The sequence below is a fragment of the Ptychodera flava genome, chromosome 10 (assembly GCF_041260155.1).
Source record: "Ptychodera flava strain L36383 chromosome 10, AS_Pfla_20210202, whole genome shotgun sequence".
NCBI lineage: Eukaryota > Metazoa > Hemichordata > Enteropneusta > Ptychoderidae > Ptychodera > Ptychodera flava.
The window spans coordinates 41,211,409-41,239,117 of NC_091937.1; the positions used below are offsets into that span (position 1 = coordinate 41,211,409).

General features: G+C 37.0%; 1 long non-coding RNA gene across 1 annotated transcript; it reads right to left on the reverse strand.

Moving 5' to 3' along the window:
• Positions 1–1,894: 1,894 nt before the first annotated feature.
• Positions 1,895–27,533, reverse strand: LOC139141504 (uncharacterized). Its single transcript, XR_011554204.1, has 3 exons — positions 27,358–27,533; positions 2,607–2,771; positions 1,895–1,990 (listed from the first exon to the last, which is right to left on the reverse strand). It is a non-coding gene; the product is annotated as an uncharacterized lncRNA (long non-coding RNA).
• Between the last annotated feature and the right edge of the window lie 176 nt (positions 27,534–27,709).

Genomic DNA, 27,709 nt, shown 5'->3' on the forward strand with positions numbered 1-27,709 from the left:
TCAATTAGTTAAAAGGGGGGGTTAGAAATTTCCCAAAACTATCTAACCGCTGCTCTGTTTGGCTCCATTTTTCGGAATCGGAACCTTGGAACCAGTCTAAATATCTATACAAATATCAATGCATTCTGCTCAGCAGTTTTTGACTTTTGTCGTTTACAGAAAATGGACACTGTCCGACACCGGGTTGAAGCTAACCCTATATCACAACTTCCAGTTGTGATAAAAATAAAAACAATTCCTTGAAGGAGAGTGGAAATGGCTTGGTTGCTGATGTTACCATGTTTGTACATTACGCCCTAAGAAAGCAAACATACAGAATATGTATCTGTACAAAAAAACAAACAGAATATTGTAGCATAAAGAATATGCTGCAATTTTTTCATAAATATTAATGAGCCATCCACCATTCTTGGAAGCCCTGTACATTCACAACAATTACACTCAAAGTTTTGACTTTTTGAAAAAATCTTAGAAGTCATGTTTGCAGCCAGCAGCTTGGATTGTGTAAGCAAATGGTTTATGGCTTGTAGAATATATATCACAAGTGACATCATTGCAACATTAAAACTTAAAATTCCCCTCAAAAATTCCTGTAGAGGGGAACAGTTCCCCCGGTGTAGCACCCTAGATGAAACACTCAATATGTATAGATTATCAAACAGCATAGATTACTGATACAGACTTTCTAAAAGGGTAGAAGGCATAAACAATCATGTAATGGTGACCTTACTCAGAAGAAAAGAATTATACAAAGTAATAAAGAATTACTGTTGCTAAGGCCTTCAAGGTAGATGCCTAGACACGAATTGAAATCAATATATAGAATCAGAGAAGATTTCAATTCTTTCTTAGTTGTTGAAATAGTATGAGTAACATTATAATGTGAATACTTGTTGGGTTCAGATAAAAAGGTACAACTACCAATATGATTTGACAAATATTGTGAGCAAATTGTTTGGAAGTCAACATTGTCCACTGTAAGTTGAAACCTGTGATCAGAAACAGAAAACTACTGGTCATTTGTCCAATGATCATTGATAAATTTGAACCTCGGAAGTAGCAAATTTATATGGTGTCAGAGGGATAGGTAGTCAACATTGTTGTTCATTGCACTTTTCACAAATGTCAAACTTTCCACATCTAAAAGAGAAAATATCATACAGCTAAAAACACTGACAGAAGTGCTAATCCTACTTACCTCTTCATGTAACCCTTGAGAGTCTGACCAAAAGAAGTTTGGCTGTAACAGTCTTTCCTCTTTGATATTGGATGTTATATCAACAAAGCTCACATGCTGTCATATCATCATCAGAGTGACAGTGAAGATAAATGAAAGAAAAAGGGAAGACTATTGCAATAACAGTTTTCTTACAATATTTGTCCAAATATAAGTCCCTGCTCATGCATAAGACCCTCCACTGATTTCAGAAGATTTTTGAAAATGCTTTACATCCATATATAAGCCCCTACCCAGCTGTACCATAGTTTAACACAAATACAGAAGGGTTAGTAAAGTATAATGGGTCGTTACAGTCGGTAAAATTACTTTTAAGATTAAAGAAACTATATTAAAACAATGGGACAAAGAAGTTCCAATGACAGCAACGTAATGAAAATGGCACATTTTTTGAGTATATACATGGTTCTGTGACCCTCCTAAATAGAACAGTCGTTCTTTGAGGTCATGCATGCAATGGTTTATTTCCATGCATGTACCTCCATTATGTTGGTTGTCATCCTCTAAACATTCAACATCATTTGTTCAAAAGAAGTATTCTTTCATGTGTGGAGACCTCTACAACTATCAAACCTTCCATACCTGTGAAATTTCATCTAAAAGAGAAAACATACAGGATAAAAACACTGATAGAAATGCTAATCCTACAGTACTTACCCTTGTAGGTAATTCTTGAGAGTCTGGCCAAAAGAAGTCTAGGAGTGACAATCTTTCCTCTTCGATATCAGACGTTATATCAAAAGAGCTACAACACTGTCAAATCATCATCAGAGTGACAGTAAAGATAAACAAAGGAAAAAGGAACACTTATTGCAATAATCTTTTTCTTACAATACTTGTCTGAATATAAGCCCCTGCTCATGCATAAGACCCTCCTCTGATTTCAGAAGATTTTTGAAAATGTTTTACATTGAGCTGTAAATACAGTAAGCCCCTACCCACGTTTAACACAAAAACAGAAAGGCTAGGAAAGTATAATGGGTTGTTACAGTTGGTAAAACTACTTTAAGATCAAGGAAAATATTGAAAGGTGTTAAAACAATGGGACAAAGAAGTTCCCATGACAGCAACGTAATGAAAATGACATGTTTTTCGAGTATGTACAGAGATTAAAATATAATTTTTTGTCAACCTGCACACTGTGCACATCAATTTTTACATCCACATGCACCAGGTTTTTATTACCTTCACCACTGTAAGAGTTAATGTTTATCATCAAAATATGTTAACTCTACATCTTCATTGCCCCATGCCAGTTCCTCTGTTTACGTAGTAGCTAAACAGACATCTGATATTAGCCAACAGTGGGAACACATGAGCTAAAAATGTCTAGGAATGTAATGGGAATGTATTAACATACAATGTATACCTCTTCAAATGGACCTCTTGGTGCTTTTTCAAGTACGACAGGATCTGTTGGTGCTTTTTCAAGTGCAACACTTGATTTTTCCTCTATTGCTCGTAAGCAAATAGAAAGCATGCAAGCATGTAAAGTATTTTCTTCCTCTAAAGGTATTTCTTCCATCGAGCAAGTCTGTGAAAAAAGTAATGATAAATTAATACTTTTCCAAATGCCATTTGAGTGTCTAGCAAACATTGCATCATTACTCCATTTGGCAAAGTGCATCTTCCCAGTTCAAGAAGTCACCAAACATCTGTTACCAAGCAAGCAAATGCAGATCTTCTATCTCAGAGACTCATCACATTTATCCCAAGCACTGTAACTTGCAAAGATTCAAATAACACTGTGTTCCCACATTGATCCCAGTCAAATGATGTAGATATGACCCGAATAATCCACAGTCACCTGTGGTCTATTTTGCTCTGTGTCTATATATGTGCCCCATAGACGTTTGATTTTACTGTGAAAAGTAGCAAGTTCATCTATCATGTAACCGTCGATCGTTACCTATCGTCCTCAAAATTCATACCTGATACTTAATCTGCTTCAAAAACGCTCGTGAGCAACATTCCGGTCACCTCACAGTGAACGTTGGGCACCTCCACTTTGGCGCCGCCCACCAATGAGGGGTGACTGAATATTGCTCACAGCTTAATGTTTTGGCAAGGTGTCTTCCAAACTCAGCCAAAAATCACACGAAAATTCACACCTGATACTTCATCTGCTTACAAAATGCTCATTTCCTGTGATTTTCAGCAGAGTTTGTACAATATTCCTTGACTTGGTAATATTAATTTTATTTTTTGACATAAATTTTAATTGAAAAGAAATTGCTGAGTTCACCGTTTTGTTTTTCTCACGTAACACATGGCCCTGTGGTTCCTGTATATTCAATATAGCAATCACAGGTCTACTCTAAGGGCCATACATAGTATGAGCTGAGCACCTGCAGTGAACATGAAGGCATTTTGTTATTTTACAACTGTCAGACATGTTATTATCAATGAAAGAGTTGACAAAGAATATTGATAAAATATTAACAAGTCATCATTTATGACACAGTCCACACTTGTTAATGGGTACTTTAATTACAAGTCCTCAGAGAGGATAGATTCCTCTTCATTAGTTGGGTCTGTGATTAACAATACTACTATTACTAGTACTGCAATGCACATTGGGCTTATTGGCCGAGAATGAGTTCCATGGTGGTGAAAACATAAAACCGATCTTGGCTGCAACCCTAATTATAAAAGGTCATTAAATGAGTCAATTATTAATTAATCAACAGGATGTTGCCAAAAATTTTTTCATCCTATTTATAACACTGACAGATAATCACCTGTACCACATTCCATAAAGTTTGATGCATTGCTTCTGGACATTAACCCTAAAAACAAAAATTCATTAGTATTTAAAAATTACCAATTAATTTAAATGACACCTCTAAGTGTTATTGAATTGTATTTACAACACTGTGATATCAACAGCTGCCCACATGTTTCACAAATTTGATGCAGTATTTGGGGACATACCTCTCAAATTGAAGGCAAGGTAAAGTTTATTAAATATGCAATGAAAAATAAATTAACATGACACTGACAAATGTCTTATTTGTTGTTAAAGCAATATGAGCTCAACATCTGTACAAAGTTTCATGAAATTTGATGCGGTATTTCTTGACATATATCATTCATAATTATGAAAATTCATTAATCAGCATTTAATTCACATGATACTGGTACATATCATGAAAAAAATTGATGTTCAAATGTATAACATAGGTCAATGTGCTTGTACTAATTTTGAATGATATTGGTTGAAATGTGTCTTAGTTATGGCTTTGGACATGACAAAAATCGTAACAAAATGGCCACCAGGCTGCCATATTACATCAGATTGTTTAACCAATTGACGAGCATATTTATGACAAAGTGTTCTCCCCAGCATACAATTAGCGTGGCTGCACACTTACAGCCATGCCCCCCATGCTGTCATGAAGGCCGCCACACTGAGTTGGGCCGCCACACTGATGACAAAGTCCCGATATTTGTAAAATCTGTTCATTTTCACTGACATCCATTGTTTCAACATCCTGTGTATTGCCTGTTTTTATTTATGTTCTGTAATGCGGCCCATTTACACCTCTTTTTAGTGCAATTCAAAGGATCTGATTTTGAAGGTGTTAATATGGATGCAATTGTTGGTGCATAACAAAGTTTCTAACAGCAGACACGAATCACACTTAAATTCTCACACCGCAAACCTGCTGTGCATGATTGATCAAAAGTTATTACTGCCTCTTGCTTTGACTCTAGCAGTCCTTCCTGATGGAATCTTCCAGTCTTTCAATTGCCAATCAGCCATCTTGCACTATTTGTACATATTTGTCTACGCTCATAATGCTGAGGTTTCACTGCTGAGTCTACTTTCGCTATGAAATCCTTCATGCCGTACGGAGATGTACAAATTTAATGGTGGCTGTTTCAAGTGAGCTGCCGTCACGGCTATTGATAGCGTCCGACCCCGGGAACTGTGTAGCACTAGAAGTTAAGCTTACACAGACTAGGTAGGAGACAGTGTGGTTTGAAATGCTAATGCTTGAAAAACTGTAAAATCGAGGTAGGCTTTTCTGAATGACCATGCCTTGGGCAGGAGATCGTTTGAGTTCACCACAGGTACCATAATTCAACTCTTACTCAGTACTAGCTCCATGATACAGAGACCAGAATTGTACAAAGAGGGTTTTTATCTTTACATTTAGCCCTTTCCATTACTCATTCCAACTGTTTGCAAATTGGCTGACGATGGGATACATGCGTTTGTCTACCAATACCATACATTCATGCTCAGACTTTGGAGATCGGAAGGTTCATTCATCTGTGATCATAAACAGTCAAGCGGAAGATGAATTCCTTTACTACGTAATGTTTCAAAGAGCTTTTTGTTAAAACTATAATCACTTGAAAGGGAAAGTCAGAAAGTTGAAAGAAAAATATACTTATGTCTTTGTTCAATAGTGGAGTATACATTTTCCAAAGAAAAACAAATCACTGACAATGACATAGTCCCCACTTGTAATAGGAGTATTAGTCTTGATGGGGCAGGGAAATGTGGTCATTAAGAAGTATCACTGGAGTGTATATGTTCAGATCTATGGGCACATAGGTCTATACCATTGTTCCCAATTTGAAACAAGAGGCATGTCTAAGTTATGGTTCTAAATCGGGAAAAAGATCAGACCTCTAGCTGTATTGGCCAGCCAAGAAATACATATGCGCATAATAAATAAGGTACAAGATGTGATATCTTAAGGTCTATTATCCTATCAAAATTGAAGAGTAAAGAAATCTTGTGGGTTACTGAGTTATGCATATATAAGTATAATCAGGACAAAGGTCATCAAGGTCACGTGACATTTTGAAAAAAAAAATTGTATTGCTAATTAATCCCTATATGCCAAAATTCAGACCTCTAGCTCTATTGGCTTGCCCATAATTATATATGTGCATAATTAATGAGGTAAAGCATGTGTTGTCATAAGGTCTCCCATCCTACTAAATGTAAAGGACATAGCACTTGTGGTTACTTATTTATTGACATAAACGTGTATTTTAGGTAAAAGGTTATCGAGGTCACATGACATTTTGTCAAAAAATTTCTATCCTATAGTTATCCCTATATACCAAAAATCAGACATCTAGCTCTATTGGCTCACTCAAAATTAGATATGCACATAATTAATGAGGTACAATATGTGGCGTCATAAGGTGTCCCATCATACCAAATATGAAGGGTGTAGCACTTGTGGTTACTGAGTTATGGACAAATATGTATATTTGAGGTCAAAGGTCACCAAGGTCACGTGACATTTTGTCAAAAAATTGTATTGCTAAGTTATCCCTATATACCAAAAATCAGACCTCTAGCTCTATTGGCTCGCTCAAAATTAGATATGCACATAATTAATGAGGTACAATATGTGGCGTCATAAGGTGTCCCATCATACCATATATGAAAGGTTTAGCACTTGTGGTTACTGAGTTATGGACAAATATGTATATTTGAGGTCAAAGGTCACCAAGGTCACGTGACATTTTGTCAAAGTGTCTGAGATATCTGCGTGAATGGATGGACTTACGGATGGACTCACGGACGGACATGACCCAATCTAAGCCCCCTGGACTTTATCTGTGGGGACAAAAAACTGTGTCACTGCATCCTTTTTGCAATATGAATACGATGAGAAACCAAATTTTATTTTTCTTGGCCTTATACATGGGAGTCTATGGAGAACAGCCTTGTACATGGAGTCAATGGAGGTGTAAACTAAAAAGTCCTCTAACACGGCCAATTTGATCGCATTGTGAAACAAATCGACGTGCATCTGTATGAGGTAGGGTACTACCCTTGTACCAAGTTTGAACGAAATCGCTCCAGGCGTCTCTGAGATGTCTGCGTGAACGGACGCACGCACGCGTTTACGTGGGGACTAAAAAGAATTGGCACAGGAATATCTCAGATATCTGCATTCATGAGCCCCTATGCATGGACACAGCATTAATATTAATTTCATCCTGGAACGCCTGTGGATCATACCTGGGGACCCTGTGGATGGATATCAAATACAGGAAAGAAAACGGCCGTCACACAGCCATTTATGATCGAATCATTACAAAAATTGGCGTGCATATATATGTGATAGGGATTAATATAGGTACCAACTTTCAATGCAATCGCGCCCGGCATCGCTGAGAAATTTACGTGAACGAACGCACAGTCGTAAAATATAGGAAACAAATGGCCGCCATGCAGCCATTTTAGACCAGATCAAAATAAAAATCAATGTGCATATGTATAACCTATAGAGTAATCTATGAACCAAGTTTGAATAGAATCGCTTCTAGCATCACTGAGAAATTTGCGTGAACATATGCACCTACATCAATACAGGAAACAAAATGGCTGCCAGAACGGCCATATTGAATCGGATCGTAAAACAAATCAACGTGCATATGTATGGCATAGGTGATATCCTTGTACTAAGTTTGAATGAAATCGCTCCAGGCGTCTCTGAGATATCTGCGTGAACGGACGGATGGACGCATGCATGCATGCAGGCACGCACGGACATGACCAAACCTATAAGTCCCCACGGACTAAAAACCGTCCGGGGGGACTAAAAAATAAAGACGATTGTTTAGAAGTAATTGCAGTCCTCATTGATCCTGATAACAATGCCTGAATACTCTTAATCTGGTGGTGGGTCCAATTTTACTCGATTTTTCGGAGCGAAAGGCAACTACTTTATGTACAAGATTCAATAGAACTGGTCTTTAGTCTATGCATATGTCGAAGGCTGTTGCAGAATACATTATCTACATTTTTAAGACATTGACAGTAACCTTTTAACCTACCACAGGTCACAGGTTATGTAAATTAATATGCAAATTGTTATGCTAATTAGAGGCCACTCTGGCAAATATTTCTAGGAAGAACACTGTGACGTAGGTAAATGTCTTCTGACATGTCTGGATTATGGATCCGGACATGGGAAAAATCGTAACAAAATGGCCACCAGGCAGTCATATTGCATTGGATTGTGAAGCCAATTAACATGCATGTGTTATACAGAAGTCAATGTCCTTGTACCAACTTTGAATAAAATTGGTTCAGACATGTCTGAGTTATGGCTCCGCACATGAAAAAATCGTAACAAAATAGCAGCCATGGAGGAATATTGGCTCATATCCTGAAACAAATGAACATGCATATGTATGACATAGGTCAATGTCCTTGTACCAACTTTGAATAAAATCAGTTGAGACGCGCCTGAGTTACGGCTTAATACATGAACAAATTGAAACAAAATGGCCGCCATGCAGCCATATTGGATCATATTGTGAAATAAATTGAGGAACATATGTATTACATAAGTAAATGTCCTAGAACTACTTTTTTATAAAATCGGTCGAGACATGCCTGAGTTATGGCTCTGCACATGAAAAAATTGTAACAAGATGGTCGTGCGGCAACCATATTGGATTGTATCACAAAATCAATCAACGTGCATATGTATGATATCAGGAGTAATCCTTGTACCCAGTTTGAATGAAATTGCTTCAGGCACCTCTGAGATATCTGCGTGAACGGACGGCTGGCCAGACACACCGACGCACGAATGCACGGACATGACCCAACCTATAAGTCCCCCAGACGGTGTCAGTTAAATTGGGACTAAAAATAGAGTCAACAAGACTTTGCCCACATTTGGTTTGATGTGGCAGGCCCAAGGAATGTAGAAATGATATCTTACTGCTTCCATAGGCGTAAGCTTTGTAATGGTCATGATGTGAAGTGCATTTCAACAAATTTTGATGCACCATCCTTCAAATACCAAGGCAAACGCATGTTCTACACCGAGTACAGTATCTCTCAGTAATCAGAGGTTTTTGGAATCTTATGTCAGGCTCTGGTTTTTTCAAGTGATATGTCATGATTATTGATGCAAGCTTGGTGTGTAGTTTATAATTGTGTTGGGTATGGTTATAAAGTGATGTTTATTTTGGCATACATTCTTAGGCAAGTGTTTACAGGAGTATAATTTTTATGTGTTTCGGAGATGTAGCTTTTGAGCAGAAAATTGACTCCATTTTCTGTATTTAAACAATTCAACCAGGGCAAACTGTAGTTATTGTTTAGTAATTACTCAAATAAAGAGGATGTCATTACATCGACTACACAGCCTTATAATACCGATATACCAACATGTAACTTTGCTCACTGTTTATATACTGACTTCAACAATTGTGACACAACTTTCATTTTCATCGTTTCTTTTTCACTTGAAATTCAAAATACCCAGCACATGTATACTTAACGGACAACTATTTAGCTCCGTGGTGAGCTCCACGGAGCTAAATACACTTTCCTCTGGTGTTTCCTCCATATATCATTGGCTTCATATTAACACTTTTAGACAAATTGAACTTATTTACCTAAACGCAAATATAACCGTGAACATTAATCTCTTTTTTCCCCATTACACTGTTGTAGAAAATTATTACTTTTTGACAACAAGGCTACAGGTCATTCTTTACTGTGTGAATCTTAATAAAAGTCCTCATCAAAGTCACTCGATCTTGTCTGAAAGTGTACACGTGTTGGACGAGCTGGTCATTCTATTATTTCATTTGTTGTTTGTGTCCTTTTTAATATTCCTGCAGTTCCTCCTTTTGGCTGTTTAACACTAGTGGATGTCTTGGTAAGCTTGCCAAGACCCACTGTGAGCCTAGTATTATAGGAAAAATGCATCTTGATTAGTATATGCAGGGCTCCCCCTAAGCCATCAAAATGATTAGCCAAGTCATTAGCCAAAACAAAAATCTCTTAGCCATTTTTAGCAACTTTTAGTCAGTTTATGATCTCAAGTGTGGCAACAGCTTTTTCGGCATTCAGGAGTTCCTAATTTTACAAATCAAGATGTTTTGTATGACATTCATGATAGTTTTTACATAAAATAAATATTTGTTCAGTTTTTATTGCATTAATAATGTATGCTTTGATGATATTTCAGGGATAGAAATAATTTTTCATTTCTAGTGGTGAACTTTTACCACCAGAAATACAATTACAGTAGGTAGCAATTCAATTCTAAAAAATCTGGTAGCAATGTGAAGTGTATATTACAACAGGTACAGAATATTTCTGCGGCATTCAGTCAGTGTTCACAGTATGATAGCTTGTCATAAGCTACAGGCATCTCATGTGGCAAATTTATGCAGTCTTCAATAATCAAAATGTTTGAGCCACACAAATAAAAATTTTAGGTGCAGAAGAAAGCATTTAGTAGCATACTGGCAGTGTAGATAGGATTGGCCCCAGTGGTACTAGTATGTCATTAGTTGTGATCAAGCAGGCTGAATAGCATCTTGAGTGTAAGTATTTTTCTAGAGACAAAAAGGTTGGGCGAAATACTACTCTTGTAAAACAAGACACAATGATATATGTTCATTTAAATTACTCACTGTTTGCGAGTATTCATTGTTTTAATGATTATGATAACATTCGAGCTCAAATATATTTTCATTTGATATTTTGATATGATAAAGAAATGTCTGGTGATGTTTACTTCTACATCATTAAACTGGTGGTATCTGCAAAAATATTAAAATAATTCAGTATCACACAATTTCTTGTATAAGTTATAGCAGTTTGAAAAAGGCCAAATGGACAATTTTAATAGTTCTACTTTTGAATTGTTGCTTTGATGTGAACATGCAAAATTGCAATTCACAAACTTTATGATTTGAAAATGGATATGCTTACTGCAATTACTCTTAACAATTTCCCTTTGCCACGACTCTTAATAAAATTTAATTTAAAACTGACAGTAGCTCAATGCTATTTAAATTGGAAGGCAACATAAATTACCTTTCACCTATTGGACCACCCTAGGTGGTTTAATGTGAACCATAATTGTGTACTTAAGGGGTCTTCATGCAATGCATCACATGATGAGATGACCTAGACTTGACCTTTCAAAACACCTCAGTTTTTCTCCTTTTCCTTTGTATTATGACTCCGTTTGTGAAAGTTTCCTTTGAAATTATGGTTTTACTATCAAACTGAGTAGTTGCAGGCCAAACTTTGATTCAAGCAAAGTAGGTAAAACTTTTGATAGATTCCAGGACGAACGGGGCTCACAGAGGCAAAGCAAAGCCTCTTTGTACCGTAGTATCAGCAACAATGTTTGCTTCACGTACCAGGGAATTTGTAACTTTGTAGAAATGAGAGTAAACTGTTTCAATACATTGCAACTTTGTAGGAAGGAGGGTAAACTGTTTCAACATCTTACAACTTTTGATTGTTAGCTGCAGTTTTCTGTTGAGGGGGCACTGTCTAGAAAATCAATCGCCACTACATTCGCCAAACTGGAATTTTTGTAGCCATGCATCTTTCATTTTTTGTAGCATTTGGCTAATTGGCGATCGGGTAGCGGGAGCCCTGATATGGGTCTAGGTGACTGTGTTCCAATGTTCCCAGGCATTTCAATGTGTTTGTATGCATGTCAATCCTCTAAAGGCACCACTACATATACTTCTAATGTGTATAACACCCACCTGTAAACAAATGGAAAAGAAAATGCATTAGCTATATAAATAGCAAGTGAACAATGTGTATACACTTGCACAAACACATGTATCTTGACGATAGGCACTTTGCCATCATGTTGCCATAGTCTGTCGGCATTACAAGGAGCTAAGGCATCTCCCTCCATACTTGGAAAGTTCTGCCTTTCACTTACACGAATAGCCTGTGTTATTTTTATCAGCAATCTTCATTTCAAGGCAGACAAACATTGAAAGCTCATAAAGTATTGCACAAAATTGATTTGATCATGACTAGTCATAACACAAAGATCTAAAACAAAATGGCTGCCATTGTTTGAAAACAAACTATGTAATCATCATAATGAAGCAAAAACTCTTGATAATCGCTAGCAGAGAATATAAAAAGTTCAATTATATCGACAAGGCATCACAACAATTCACACACTTTCAGATCACCGTATCTTTCCTCATGCATATAATCCTTGATTCTTCCATGACCCTGCATCGTACATGTTGCTAAATCACAGAGCTTCCGTTAACGCAAAATTCTGCGTATTTCACGCATAATTACTCTGCAGTACGCAAAGGAAATTGACATCTGCGTAATCCGATACGCATTGAAAAAAATGCAGTCTCCATAACAAAGACATGAGCACTGTCAACACATTGTTTGCCTCCAATGCGTAGTTTATCTAGGACCAAAAATTGTATTCTGATAAAAAATCTTCATGATTTTGCAATATTTTTTCCTACATTCTATCAATTATGTAGCATCAATTAGGCTGTACCAATAAAAATATAACACGTTCAAGAGAGCTTGTCATTATTTCAAAACATGTTCTTTTTTCTGTCATGCCCAATCGCACCTGTAAACCCTGAGGATTCCTGCGTTGAATGTCAACAAATTAGTAATGCCACGCGGACTTAAAAATTACAGTTTTATGGCGGTCTGCATGCTTCTTTACGAGTATCATGAGCTCTTTTCCAATATTGCAAAGTTGGCGATAATTGCAGCCGTGATTTCAGTCTCATCTGCAGGGCTCGAAATAATACCTGTCTGCCAGTCTCGGACAAGTGAAATTTGGCCTGGCACAAGTAGTATTGAAAAGTACTTGTCCAAGTTGACAGGTAGATTTTTTCAGCCTGCAACCAGTATTTCAACCTATATACTACAGCAAATATTCATAAGTTTAAATTTATGTACCTTTTAAAATTTTGAAAATCATTATTTGGATATTTACCTGTCAGAAAAAAGTAACAGAAAGTTCAATAATATCTAATCACTGTTAACAGGAGTCAGCCATGTTGATTTATCTAAGGTCACGTCTCAAATCTCTTAGATTGGGAGATTCTCAATGCCATCTCGACACCGATGGCGTTGTTACGCCATTTTGCATACAATACAGATGTGCGTTTGTTGAATTTTACGAGATTCACTCGTTGGTTCTGTCAAAAGCTTCCTATCAAACTAATTAAACATAGGGCCAAAGTCCCTCAAGCTACATAGACATGGATACAAAATTAAGTATTTCCTGACTGTATGAAATTATCTCAATAAGGTCATCCTAGGGACTTGTAAACCAAATATTAAAGCTGTGTCACCAGCGGTTTTGAAAAAACAAGCGACTCAACAGTTGACAGAGCTCTGCTGTGTTATGTAGAGAATAACCTTTTGTGACACATGTATTGATGAAGAAGGTGGATATCTTTGATAGCTCATTTCAGGATGGCCTGACCAAATATGGAAAAAAAATTCCGCAAAATTACAGATTTGCATATTTCATCACAATTTGAACAAATCTAAGTTGGGTTATCTCTAGGGACCTGTATACCAAATAACAAAGCTGTCTGACCAGTGGTTATGAAGATTTTTACCAAAAACGCCTTTTGGGGGGCTAATTTGCACATGTTCAACAATATCAAAAAATTAATAAAAATAGTGTCTCAAAATCATATATTTTATCCAAACAACAAACATCAAATCAGTAGTACTGCTGTTCTCAAGATATTTGAGTGGACGGACGCCTCACAAACGGACATACATACATACATACATATATACAGACTGACTGTGCACGCCGGACGAATACCCATCCCAATAGCTTCTATACACTATATTAGTCTATAGTAGCTAATAAACGAGAGTTAATTACATTCAAATTAAAGTAAACAAGACTTGCTTAAATCAAGATTTACGTCATAAAAAAAGAGCATATCTGTCAGGTTATGAAGAAGCTGGTTATCTTTATCAGTATTTTCATCCTATTAACCAAGCACATTTTAACTTTCAAATTAACATTGTAAGTAAGTTCTGTTGAATAAGTTGAGACTGTACCGGTACGTACTCAGAGAAAGCACACTGAAGAGACAAATGTTTGAAACTTAAGAAGTTCAAGGTCATCAAAAGCATTATAAGGAATCATGTAACACTTTCATTGCACTGTTTACACATTGCATAATTGCTATAAATAGCACATAAGGAATCTTACAGCCCAGCTTTACCATAAAAACCCTATCACTTTGACCACTCTTTTAATTGACCACTCTATTTTTTTCCTCAAAAAGTAATTTTATTTTATCCTTACCAAGTCAACCATAAATGGAAATTAGAACTTTCTCTATCTCTATTTATTTGACCACCCTATCATGACAAACTATTATGAGCAATTTATTTTAGATAACATACAGGGCACAATAAATGACGGTTCAGAATATGTCAAAGTTGGGATTCAGGAAAGTTGCCTTTACATGTTTTAATCCTCCAAGATGGTAAGCATTTCACTTTGAAATGTCAATAATTCTACACTAAAATTATTTTGGCTTTGATGATTTCCTAATTAATTCAATTATTTAAAATCATATTAATTATATTTTTCTGGGTGAATTGATAGGGTTTATACAGTACAAGAATTACTTACAATGTCAGTCAAATTTTGACCAAAAATGGAAAAAAAAATTCCTTAAAAATACAGATTTGCATATTTCATCACAATTTTAACAAATCTTAATTGGGTTGTCCCTAGGGACCTATATACTAAATAACAAAGCTGTCTGACCAGCGGTTATGAAGAAATGATTTTTTACCAAAAACGCCTTTTTTGGCATTAATTTGCTTATTTTCAACAATATCCAAAAATTAAAAAAAAGGTGTCTCAAAATCATATTTTTCATCTACAAAACAAATATCAAATCAGTAAGTACTGCGATTCTCAAGAAATTTGAGTGGACGGACGCCTCACAAACGGACGGACATGTACATACATACATACAGACTTACGCCGGACGCATACCCATCCCAATAGCTTCTATAGACTATAGTCTATAGTAGCTAAAAATGACATTCAATTTCTCTGGACATTGTCTCAGGTGAGTTGAAATCAGTATAGTTTCTCAGAATAAATTATGCCATTTTGGACATGTACTTTTCTCACTGAGACAGGCACTTTTTATTTTGACTTGTCCAGTGGACAGGTGGTTGAAAAAAAAGTATTTCGAGCCCTGATCTGTCTCATGTGATAACCATGGAAGGCCCTAGACTTGGCGAATTTGACTTCAGAGCAAAATGATAGAGTTTAGCGAAGACATCATCGGAAGTAGCAGACAGAAAAAGTAACGATTCCGCAGAGAATAGAACAGTATTAGAGATTGTAAAACTCATAAAGAAAAAAAAACATTTTCACTGCTGATGTTTATTGAACACTATTCATTGACTTTTCAACTACAATGTAGTTTTTGATATTGCATATACAGCTATTCTGTATGTACGCATTTTTTATACATTTTACGCAAATGAAAAAAAACATTTGCGTACATCCTTACACAGATTTGAAAAACCTAACGGAAGCTCTGAAATCAGATATCACATTCATTCAACTTCAATCAACTTAAAAGAACTGTTCAGATTCACCTGCATACACATACGCATACTATTATTTCCACAAACTATGTACAATATTCATAAAGGACTGTACCTACCCTTTATTACCTGCACATGGCAGCAATATCCATAAAGCAACTTTGCATACTCATGAATTTCTACCATACACGGCGAACACACTGCGACGCAAATCGAGGAATGCGGCTTGGAACAGGATTAGTACCCAATTTTCCCATTATCACTGACAGATACTGATAAATGACTGCCATTGGCCAGGACAAAATACAATCTAATCGGAAAACAACTTGTTTATACCAGTATTTAATGAGCCAAAAGTGAAAAAGCACTGCACCAATATCCATGCCACAGTTCCTCTTGTTGAGGGACCGTGTCCGTGCTTTAACAACAGTGATATCCCTGACGAATTCATGTGCACAGCTTCGGACTCATATTCATGCATTAATTAACCATTATTAAAGATGGATAATAATAAATAAATGGCTGCTATAGGGATTATAAAGTTGGATTAAAGGGGAAAATTACCCTGAAAATTAATTTTGGAATATTAAACTGATATGGTCATTGAAAGGCTTTCGAGTCGATTTTATTCACTTTCACTCACTGGCTAACAAACAGCGGAGTACTAGAATACCGGAAGTGACGTCGTAAACTTGGTCATTGAAGCAGTCGACGTGTGCAACTGTAAGCTTTTCCACAGTGTATAGAATAGCTACAGAATATAGGGGCCAAGCACTCGGTGTCGATGTTTCAGTCGAGCAGAAATAAAGTTTTCTGCGAATACCACTTTGACAAGGGCTGCTTTTAGCGAAAGTTGCAAGTCCAACTACTGAACTACAAGCCTTAAAGAAAACTGCCCGGGGCATATCCAGCCCCAAGTGCTTTGCTTGTACATGGGACTGTGCGTACGCTCAGGCACTAGAAACGGAACGCTGTAGACAGGACCGCTGGTTCTAGACTAATCATGGCTACATCAGGGTGTTCTGTAACACATTAAAAATGCTTGCACTTTTAGAATTAATGTCGATCTCTTTAGAGCATTGGCATTACTTCGGTGTTGGCATGATTTCACAGCGATTGGATTGACAATGACGTGACAGGCATGATTGATCGCCGACAGTAATTTGAACTTCGTCATCGGGGCTAGAATAGTCACTTTCTGATCTCGAGTCGCTGTAACTTTCTGACGATGTCAGTCTTGGATGATTGATTTCATGGTTATTTTCTCAAAAAGTTAGACATAAATGGCAATTTTTGTACAAAACATTTTGCGTTATAAGATACATATTCCTGCATTGATTCTTTTGTTAAAGGGGAAATTTACCAGACTTTCTTAGGTAATCAGGTCTGCAGTTATACCGATTATCTTCGCCATTATGATTTTCAGTCGAGCGCTGAGGTTTGCGTACCGCGTGCGCGTACTCTACTTGGCGTATAGAAGACCTTGGTTATAAGTGACCTCGCTTTGAACCCGCAAGTTTGATACGTCACTTCCGGTTTAAGTGCATTCAGCTTGTGGCCACTGCGCTAATACGCGCAAGTGAAAGTGAATGAAACCAACGCTATTTTGTTTATTTTTCACTAAATAGCGACCTGATTACCTAAGAAAGTCTGGGTAAATTTCCCCTTTAACAAAAGAATCAATGCAGGAATATGTATCTTATAACGCAAAATGTTTTGTACAAAAATTGCCATTTATGTCTAACTTTTTGAGAAAATAACCATGAAATCGATACCTTCACCAGGTCTGACAAAGTGTCAGAACTATGAGCATCAGTGGTGACCAAGTAAACTGGGTTTTGAATTTACTGCTTATGTAATGCATAGTGATACTATTAATGTATATGGCAAGTAACAATTATTTTTATTTTATTCTTTCTTATCATGAATCAATGCCATTATTGACCACCCAGTAAGCACTGACTGTGTATCATTAGACAGAAATAATGGGGTAGTTCTCATTATACCCTCTGGCACAACACCGAGGGCTGATCCCTATATTCAAACAGTGTATTGGCGAGGGGGGGAGGTGTCATCACAACCAAACACCCTCAAGCTTGGCAGTCGTGTGGCTTGGCCCCCCCTGTACTTTTAATATTCCCTCCCTTTCACAAATTAGTGACACCCCTGGTCTCATACTATGCAACCATCATTTGTATGCAGTGACAATGATATACCTATGATGGCAATGTTGGGTAACTGTGCATGCTTGGCCTGTCACATCAAGTGTGTAGCCACGACAAAAATACCATCAACGTTACCTTTGTCAGGAGCACAGTCCCCAGGAACTGTGTCATGTACAATAAATTATCCACAATTCTCTATGATTTGTATATTGAAGGTTACATGTATTTTCCTTGTAACTTTTTTCAGTTGTGAATATAAGCAATAGTGTGAAGCATTAGAACAATTGTTACATAATATCTAGTTTAGATATTTCAGTGAAAGATTCCAAATAACCATTAAACAACCATAAAAATCACATTCCCTAGGTACTATAAATGCCACATTTTTGGGCAGAAAGTTATGATGAACTGAAGGGGTCATTCTCTGAGAAAACTTAGCAAGCAAATTTAAAGCACGCAAATTTCGTTTGTCATTTCCATTGGAAATATATCAATATTCCTTTGTTTCATAAAAGAGGAGCAACTAGTCTCCCTACTTTCCATCGCATTATTCTGTATGGCTGAAGACACAATCAGTGGAAATTTTACAAAAATGTTATCTCCTCTCTCAATCATGCATAATTTTCCAAGTCATTTAAAATGAGAATTGAGAAGAACGGAGTGGTTAAAAGCACATTTTCATAATTTTCACAACTAGTTCGTGAATTTGTCTACACATGGGAGACATGGCAGACTTCACTGAAGAATCTCCGATGATACAAATCATAATGAACTGTGGGAAATCATGCAGTACTGTGCATGTCGGAACTAGTCCACACAAAGTCTCTTTATAAAGGACCATGGTCCAGCTTCACTTGAATGGCTCTGCTAGATTTGGGCATAGCACTTTAAAAGCCTCTCAAATTACAGGCAACTGAACTCAAAAATAAGGTCTGAAACTTAAGGTACTGAAGATCAACTTTCGGAACAGGCTTGGCAGAAGAATTATTCAACACAGTCCTTCATGGTTTCAGCAGGTCTGCCAATATGTATCAGTTCATGAACAATGACAGGAAATGACTCAAGGTCAGTGGAGTAGCCCCTTTCAGTCACTGCCACCACTCCTACACATAATAGGTACACTGCATACAAATAGGTTAGAGATTACAGAATCTCCAACTCAGATGTGTGGGCTGTTTCAGTTAATGCCACCACTCCCGCACATTTGCAGGATTTCCCCTTTTTCTTACCTCATTTGCATATTTTTGACACTGACATGTTCATTTGAACAACGTCACATCTCAACCCCTGGGTCTACCTGTACACCAAATACTGTGATGGTAGGTGTGGCAGTTTAGGAGCTTTTGCGTGTGACGGACATACATCCGCACATACATACATACATACATACATACATACATACATACATACATACATACATACATACATACAGACATACAGACGCCACCGACTCACCATATAAGCTCTTTTTGGTATTTATATACATACCAAATATGAGCTAAAAAACAATCTGAAAGAAAGATACCTGTCACTGTGATAGTCTGTGAAAGGATTGGTTCATGGAATGAATATAGTAGAACATCTGACGACACATTTCATTGTTTCCCCTGGGTTCCAAAATCTTGTAGCAAATTTGGTTAGATACCCTTAAAAAAACCGCAATTATACGGTGTCGCTCACATTTGATCAAAATTGGTATATACAATAAATGTTGTTTCTATCTGTTCAGTGCAGGAAAATTCTACGTTGATGTTATGACAATGATTTCTGCACAGTACAACCAGAAAAACAATACCGCAATTATACGGTATCGCTCAAATTTGATCAGAATTGGTACATACCAGTGTGGGTTAACAAAGATCAACAATAAATGTTGTTTCTATCTGTTCAGCGCAGGAAAATTCTACGTTGATGTTATGACAATGATTTCTGCACAGTACAACCAGAAAAACAACAAGAAATATTTAAACCAGAAAAACAAGAATGACAAAAGTAATTAAGGTCTGAAATTTTAGGTACTGGAGGTCAACTTTAGCAACATGCATAGCTGAAAGGCAGCTAGCCCCTCTTAGTTTGACCATAGACGCTCTTCCTCCCCTCTACTGACGGTCTTCCTCCCCTCTACTGTCTATGGTTTGAAGAGTTCTGTTAATATGTAACAGTTCATAAACAACTCCCCTCTACTGACGGTCTTCCTCCCCTCTACTGTCTATGGTTTGGGCAGTTCTGTTAATATGTAAAAGTTCATAAACAATGACAGGAAATGACTCAAGATAAGTGGAGTTTGCCTGTCACTCCTGCACACATGCAGAAATTCCCTTTTTCTTACTTCATTTGCACATTTTTGACACTGATGTGTTCATTTGAACAAATTCACATCTCAACCCCTACATCTACCTGTACACCAAATACTGAGACGGTAGCTTTGGCAGTATGGGAGCCTTTGTGTGTGACGGACATACATCCGCACATACCCACAAATATACAGACATGCAAATCAATTCAGCTTATACGATAACCTCACATTGGTATACCAAATGTGAGTAAAAATTATTCATCAAACCTCATATTCAATTAGCCAAGCCGATACCACTGATCTCAAATGTCATTTCTCTCTCATTAATATGCAAAAATAAATATTAGTCTACATTTTCCGCAAGAATGACAGAAATGAACCCTGCTATAGCTATTATGGATACTAAAAGTCACACTAATTTAATTACAAAGTGCCAAACAACAGCCACGCATACCGGGTACAACAATAAAATCTGTCTGACTTTAAAGCGATACTGTCAAAGTTGCGCATGTGCAGCTACCGGTATATTTAGTACAACCTGAAATTGCTATCAGTGCTATACTATACATATCGTGCTATAGTCAACGCACAAAACCTGGTTCAGCATAGTTTTTCAAATTAATCAGATATCCAATCTCTTAGCAGTTCAAAAGCAAAATACTGTACTCTCAGACATCAGAAACATATGCATTTTAGACTTTTGATTTTGAAGTTGAATCACGGGCATTCTGTTGTTCTTAAATGATGGTGTATATTAAGCGTATAAACATGATTTCGTATTTCAATTTCTTTTTGCCGCTTACATCGTGATTTAAAAAAATAAAAGCCTCAACAAAAATAAGGTATCATTAATACACAAGGGAATAGAAACAGTTGCATTCTGCTGGTTCCTCTCACACCTGGTCATCTGCACCACGGCATGTACGTATTGTATGCAATAATGAAGCGCGTATTCGAAATGCGGCGGAGAATGACGTTGATACGTTGCTATGACTGCCGCGCACATGAATGCGGTGGCTGGAATCGAACGTGCACGCGACGACAGCCATGCACGCTAGCGCCTCTGAACTGTCGTCTGCTGTCCCGGCCTCAGAAATGTATATATATACAAGGGTATGCTCATATGAACATGGAACCTGACGATGTGCGTTACAAAAAAGGGGGGACAGGGGGGACAGATACTATTACCCTCTAAAACGTCCGCAAAAGGTAAACACATTTTTTATTTTTGAAATGTAACTCACTGACGATAGAAAGTAAAATATAGAATGAAAACAAAGAAAAAAATGTTAAAATGTAACCCTTGACCTGCACGACTTGTTCACGTTCCGTACGACCAAAATAGACTGAGTAAAAAGAAATGCACATTTGAAAAAATCTTGCGGGTTCTATTGAAAGGCTTTCACTAAAACTGAAAAAAACTTAAATGTTCTTCTTTGGAATATTATATTGGAAGGTTTTTACTACGAAGAGAAATAAAAAAAATGTGTCCTTTCTGCTGCGCATGACGAAACCACAGAACGGCATTTGCTATATTAGCGTATTTTGCGACGTTCGAACATCCAAAGTCGCTACCGGATAACGGCAATTTGTAACGCACATAGTCAGGTTTTTGCCAAAATCTTGTCACCAAATGCTACTTTTTCTTGCATTTGCGATTTGGCAAGCAGGCAGTGGAAACACTGAACATGAATGCATTTTGTCTTTCATTTCTTTCATAGACACTAGTGACCTTATTATAACAGAGTCCTGGTATAATGATGATATTACAAGGACTTGTACTGTAATCCAAAGATGATGCTGAAACCTAACATGAAGTCTCCGATGAGGGACACTAGCAGATGTACAGCTGGCCTTGAACCACTTGTGATGGTATGCCTTCTGAGTGTAAACATATGACTCACTTCATCTCCATCATGTAACCATGGAGGTAAGAATGACCTCCACAGTGTAATGAGTATGTTATGACAGCAACACGAACTACCATATCAAACACTACAATCCCTTTTTTACCATTGTCTGGTATTTTAGCTCACAGTATTTGTGCTCAAACACTACTGTCAAGATTAGGATTTCCTGAAGAAGGTTTTATCTGAGATTAAGACAACTTCCACCAGGTGTTCACATTGCATTAGATTACATACATAATCCCAGACCCTAAGATTGTATCCAATGGCTTTAAAGCAAGCAACTATAATGAACATCTTGTTCTAGACATTGTACTCTGGACAGTTTTGTTTGAACACAAATACTTCAAGAGGTAGATGCCTTTATGCCACACATGATTTTTGAAGTACTGTATGCCTGCGAGTATGGAACTAAGGGAGAAGAACGAGTGGGCCTTGGATCATAGTTGCGAGTGCAGTGATCATTCCATAGTGTGCACACAATCAATAAGGAAACCATCCCTCAAATAGTTATACCCTCGAGCTCTGACCAGCAGCAGGTCACCACAGAAAAAGTATAGCAACGGAAACCCTTGGTTAAAGCTTACACGGTTTAAAGTAACCGAGTGATCATTTTGATGATTTTTTGCCCAAGAATAATGCAAAGCACCAAGTTCTTGAAATAAACTATGAACTCTAATTATGAGGTAGAAAATGATTACCCAGAAATATCTCACCTCAAGATGTGATGTACTTTAGTTATCATTAAATTTGCGAGCTCATGATTATGTACTGGTATTTTGAAAAAATACCGTCAAGGACACTATGTGCTCACATTCGGTTTGAATTGGTCCATTCAAGAAATATTTAAACCAGGAAAAACAAGAATGACAAAAGCAAATAAGGTATCCAACTTAGGTACTGGAGGTCATCTTTAGGAACATGCATATCAACTTCTATAGCAATGGGAGAAGCAGATCCTAAATACATAAGCAAATGTCAACAACAAAAAACAGAGAAGGCTTGATAAAAAGAAAAGGTGGGAGTGGGCAAAAAATGCACAAGGGATCTGGTAAAAAAGTAATGCTACATCATCAATCTTCTAGACCCTACCCCCTCCTGAATATCAAATGTTCCACCCCTTGGTATTACATAAGACCAAATGACAGGAAGTACATTTACAACCTTGGAGATTTTTTAATTAATGTCATGAGTGTTATCATTCTAATGTAAACAGCACTTAAGGTAGTTACAGATAGTGAAATGCCTTCAACTGTGGGCAGTGATTACAACATCTGGAATTATCCTGGATCCAAATTTCTCATCAGTTCTTGTATGTCTTACATAGAAAAGTTGCAAAAATTGGTCCAAAATGAAAAAAATCACCTCAGCTTTGTTTTCTGGATCAAATTTTCCTACAAATTGATACCAAATATGACAAAATTATGTTCACAGCCTTCAAAATTGTCTCACAACATATCCTGGGTTGGTGTAGGTCATTTAAGGTCACAAACTGAGAAAATTACCTAAAATATACGAATTTTGGGGTTTCCCAACACTTTGAGCAGAAAATTTATCTAATAACATCTTTCAGGACTTTATACCAAATTACAAAGCTATCAAACAAGGGACTTTATACCAAATTACAAAGCTATCAAACAAGTAATTTTGAGATAAAGTTTTCTTGACCAAAAATGACAATATTGTCTTAAAATACAAATTTTTATATTTCAGGACAATTTCCACATATCTAACTATTGTCATCTCTGTACGTCTGTGTACCAAATATGAAAGCTGTCTGTCCAGGGGTTTTAAAAAGGAAATACTGTTTAAGATTTTTTGACCAAAAATGACAAAATTGCTCAAAAATAGTAATTTTCCCAATTTTGTCATCATTTCAACAAATTAGAAGAGTAACACCCTTGCAAAGAGACAACCCAAATTTGAGAGCGATTGGGTTGGCGGTTTCAGAGAAGAAAGAATTTTTACTGGAAACGAGAAAAATCACAAAAAAATTCAGCAAAAATACAAAATTAAGGATATCTTCACAATATTCATAAAACTGTATTAGGTTCACCTAAGGTACTTGCACACAAATTTTCAAAGCAATCAAAAAAGCGGTTCTTGAGTTATTTATTCTTAACCATTTTCACATTTTGTAAGCTCATTTGCATAATTTTGGCAATGCAGACTTCATTTGAACAAAATCCCATTTATAGCCCAGGATGCATCCACACACCAAATACCAAGCTGAAACGTGCAGCGGTTTGTGTGTTTTTGATGTTGACGGACATACTGTACATACATACACACATACATACAGACGCCATCGACTTCAGCCTATACGATAAACTCACATTGGTATAACCAAATGTGAGCTAATAAAAAATTCATTCTCCAAGCAAGCAAGGCTGAAGATACTGAACTCTGTGTTTCCATTCTCTATTTCTGATGCCTTGTGTCTCATATCATTGACATAAACATCCACAATCATATTCGTACAATCTTGCAACATTCATGTTTTGCGCTGCTATCCAATATGGCTATAACATTACCGGTGTATAAGGATTATTTGTTTTGCCCTTCTTTGGCAATAATCAAGCAGGATCAGTCTCTCAAATCAGGTACTGCAACAATAAACAAACTGTAACAAGTAACATATACATAAGAGTATTCTTTGGTTTTGTGACACGATCCAATATGGCTGCAGTGATATTTCATTTTTAGCAGGTTGGCTGATTTTGCAGTCAGATAGACTGACTGTTGCAAAACTCCCTTTAGAAATCAAAAGAACATGGTCTTTTGGGATTCTACAGGAATCTTCTAGGGTTTTTATGCCATTAATTCTGAAAGATCATTTTTTGCCTTTTCCTGTGAGAATTCTTGTGGAGCATTGAATATCACATGTACCAGTACTTTCATAGAAATACATCTACAAATCTTTCAGTATGAATGTAGCACATTTTGTAAACTTGTAACCTAGTATCAGCCTCACAAGAACACTTAAACTTTTAAGATCAAGAAGTCTTCCTTGAGGGCAGAATGATAAGGAGTATGGATTACTTCTTAAAGTACCCAACAGGAATATTTGTCACACACCTAAAACATTCTTGTCGTTATGGGCAAGATACTCTATGATCTACTATCTGCAGGAAAAAATTTCTGATACCACGTAATATAGCATTCATATCAGGTACATGATTGTACCAACATCAAGATAAGTCCAATTTTCAACAGACCAGTTAGAATGCAAGACAATTAGAGCCAGTGCCATGAAATTTGGACCTAAAACAGGTTGATTTTGTTTTACCTTTCCAAACCTATAAAATCACACTTAGTTCTAGACTCCATACAGTCAGGACAATGTTTCATGCTACCATAATTTAAATTAATGATACTTTATTTAGACCATGAAGGTTGCAGAGTGATAAATTCACTGCCTGAAAGAAACATGTAGCACATTGGTACAATGTCATGTGTCTACTAACGTGCCACAAAACCTCAGAGCATGGGTACCAAAGTACATCCATGTTCAGAGCGTGTAGATGTGGGGAGGAGTTTCCTGCCTCCACTACATGTACCTCCTCCGTGATACTCAGTACCGCATCACATAGTCTAAACTTGCTATTTGCCATACATAAAAACAGATTTTTCACCAAAACTTACAAAACCTGTCGATTCATACTGTACAATCAGAACGCAGTATTAAAAAAATATTGACTTCTCGAACTTACGGTCTTCAATGGTGAAGACAAACCCTTGTGAACAGTACGCCACTGACATGGCCACGACGATGCTGAAGTTAGACTCAGTTTCGGATTCGGTTTCGGAGTCAGTTTCGGATTCGGTTTCGGATTTGGGTTAGAATAACTGAGAATAGCTTTATATTTCCAGCGTATTATTTTTCGAAGGATATGATAAATACTGATACACAAGGAGACATTTTAACTAGATCACCTTACTGCACATGTAGCATGTATTTTATCACATAAATGTTTCGCACATAACATAATTTAGACAGTTTAAAAAAAGCAGAACACTTCAGACTGAAGAGCAAGAAACTGTAGTGCATGAATACACCAAACAAAACTGCTGAAAAATTAGTCAAAACTTATGAGCAATAATGGGCATTATGCAGTTTGGACTATTCAAGCTAAGAGTACTACGCACAATGCAAAGAAATGCATTCAATGCAATCTTTATTATATAACAAATTAACTGATAGTTTAGTCAGGGAGTTCAGTATGGTACATTCAAAATGAAATCTATGTAGAAGAACACCAACCAAAACAACAAAGTAATACAACACATTAGCATTACACCATGTGATACACATTGTGACAAATAAACAAATTAAAGTAATGATTTTGTAAATCTTGTTTTCCTTGCTCGACACTTCCTTTCAATTTCAAATTAAAGTACTTTGAAATTTTCTGTTATTTCTATCTTTTTACTTGTGAATACATGCACACAATTTATGCTTTAAAATGTATACTACATATGCTGACAGGTAAATCCAGTAAAAACTTATTCTTGACGACAAGTATTTATCTTTGCATACGAAAGTACTTCGAACCATTTTATTTTCACTGGAATTTATTTTAGGCGAATACAGATTTTCATTGTTTCACTGTGTCTTATTTCTATTTCGTCTAGTCTGATTGGATTTTATTTTAGCTGAAAAAATTCTAGCGAGAGTAACGAAAATAAATTCCAAGTGAAAATCAAGTACATGTATTCAACAGTATGACTAAATCGGCTGAAAATATAAAATTCTTTCAGTCACTCGAATCCGAAACTGAATCCGAAACCGAATCCGAAACCGAGTCTAACTTCAGCATCGTATGGCCACGGAACTGGAAGCCCGAGTGAGGGCGTCAAAATGTACAGTACCTGCCACCTCAGACCAGTGTGTTTTGTAGTCGGACCCGAATGAGACATTGATAAATAACGACAAATAACGGCTAAAAAGACATTGAAAAGATATCGACATACTAGCGAATTCGTGTGCTTCGACTAAAGTGAGCGTTACTTGAAACCTGCGATACAAGATGAAGATCTTCCACTGCGAATGACAATAACCTAACTGCAGAAACAAGGAACTTACTGTTTTGTACTGTTTTGTCACGATGTGTGTGTACTACAAATTTGTACAGTGTTTCTCGTCTCATTCGTTATGGGTTAGCAAAAAGAATGAGCTGCGGTTCCTGAACACAGAGGAGTTGGGAAACTCGAACCTCGGACACTCAGATACTTTAATCACGGCAAACACGGTCACAAACTTGAAGAAATTGCCAAAGTATCTCACAGCATGGAGGTAGTTGCGCCAGTGCAGTGTAGCGCTAAATTAAGTTGAAACTACAAAGTCTGACATTGACACGCGTACGATCCTTTGCACGACTCACCAAAAGATGTTCGTCACTCAGTGCAGCAATGGCAGTTGTTTTACCATGTATGTCTATGACTCTATCCCATCGGTCGACGCCGCTTGGTCAGTTAGGTATAATACACGCTTTGACGTAGACGTGAATGGATGGACATGATGATGCAGCAGGACACGAACCTGAAGTTGGCCTTATCCTCATCTTCAGTCACAGCTGATGCTGAAAATGATGCTAGTCAGCGTCAGCATCAGCGTCATATCCGAAGAAGTTGATTAATGCCTATCATGTATGTGACTCGACTCGGCTACCAGAAAACACTGCCCGAGACGCCAAAGGCGTCCGTGCGCTGGGTAGTCTGCTATGATGTTCGTTT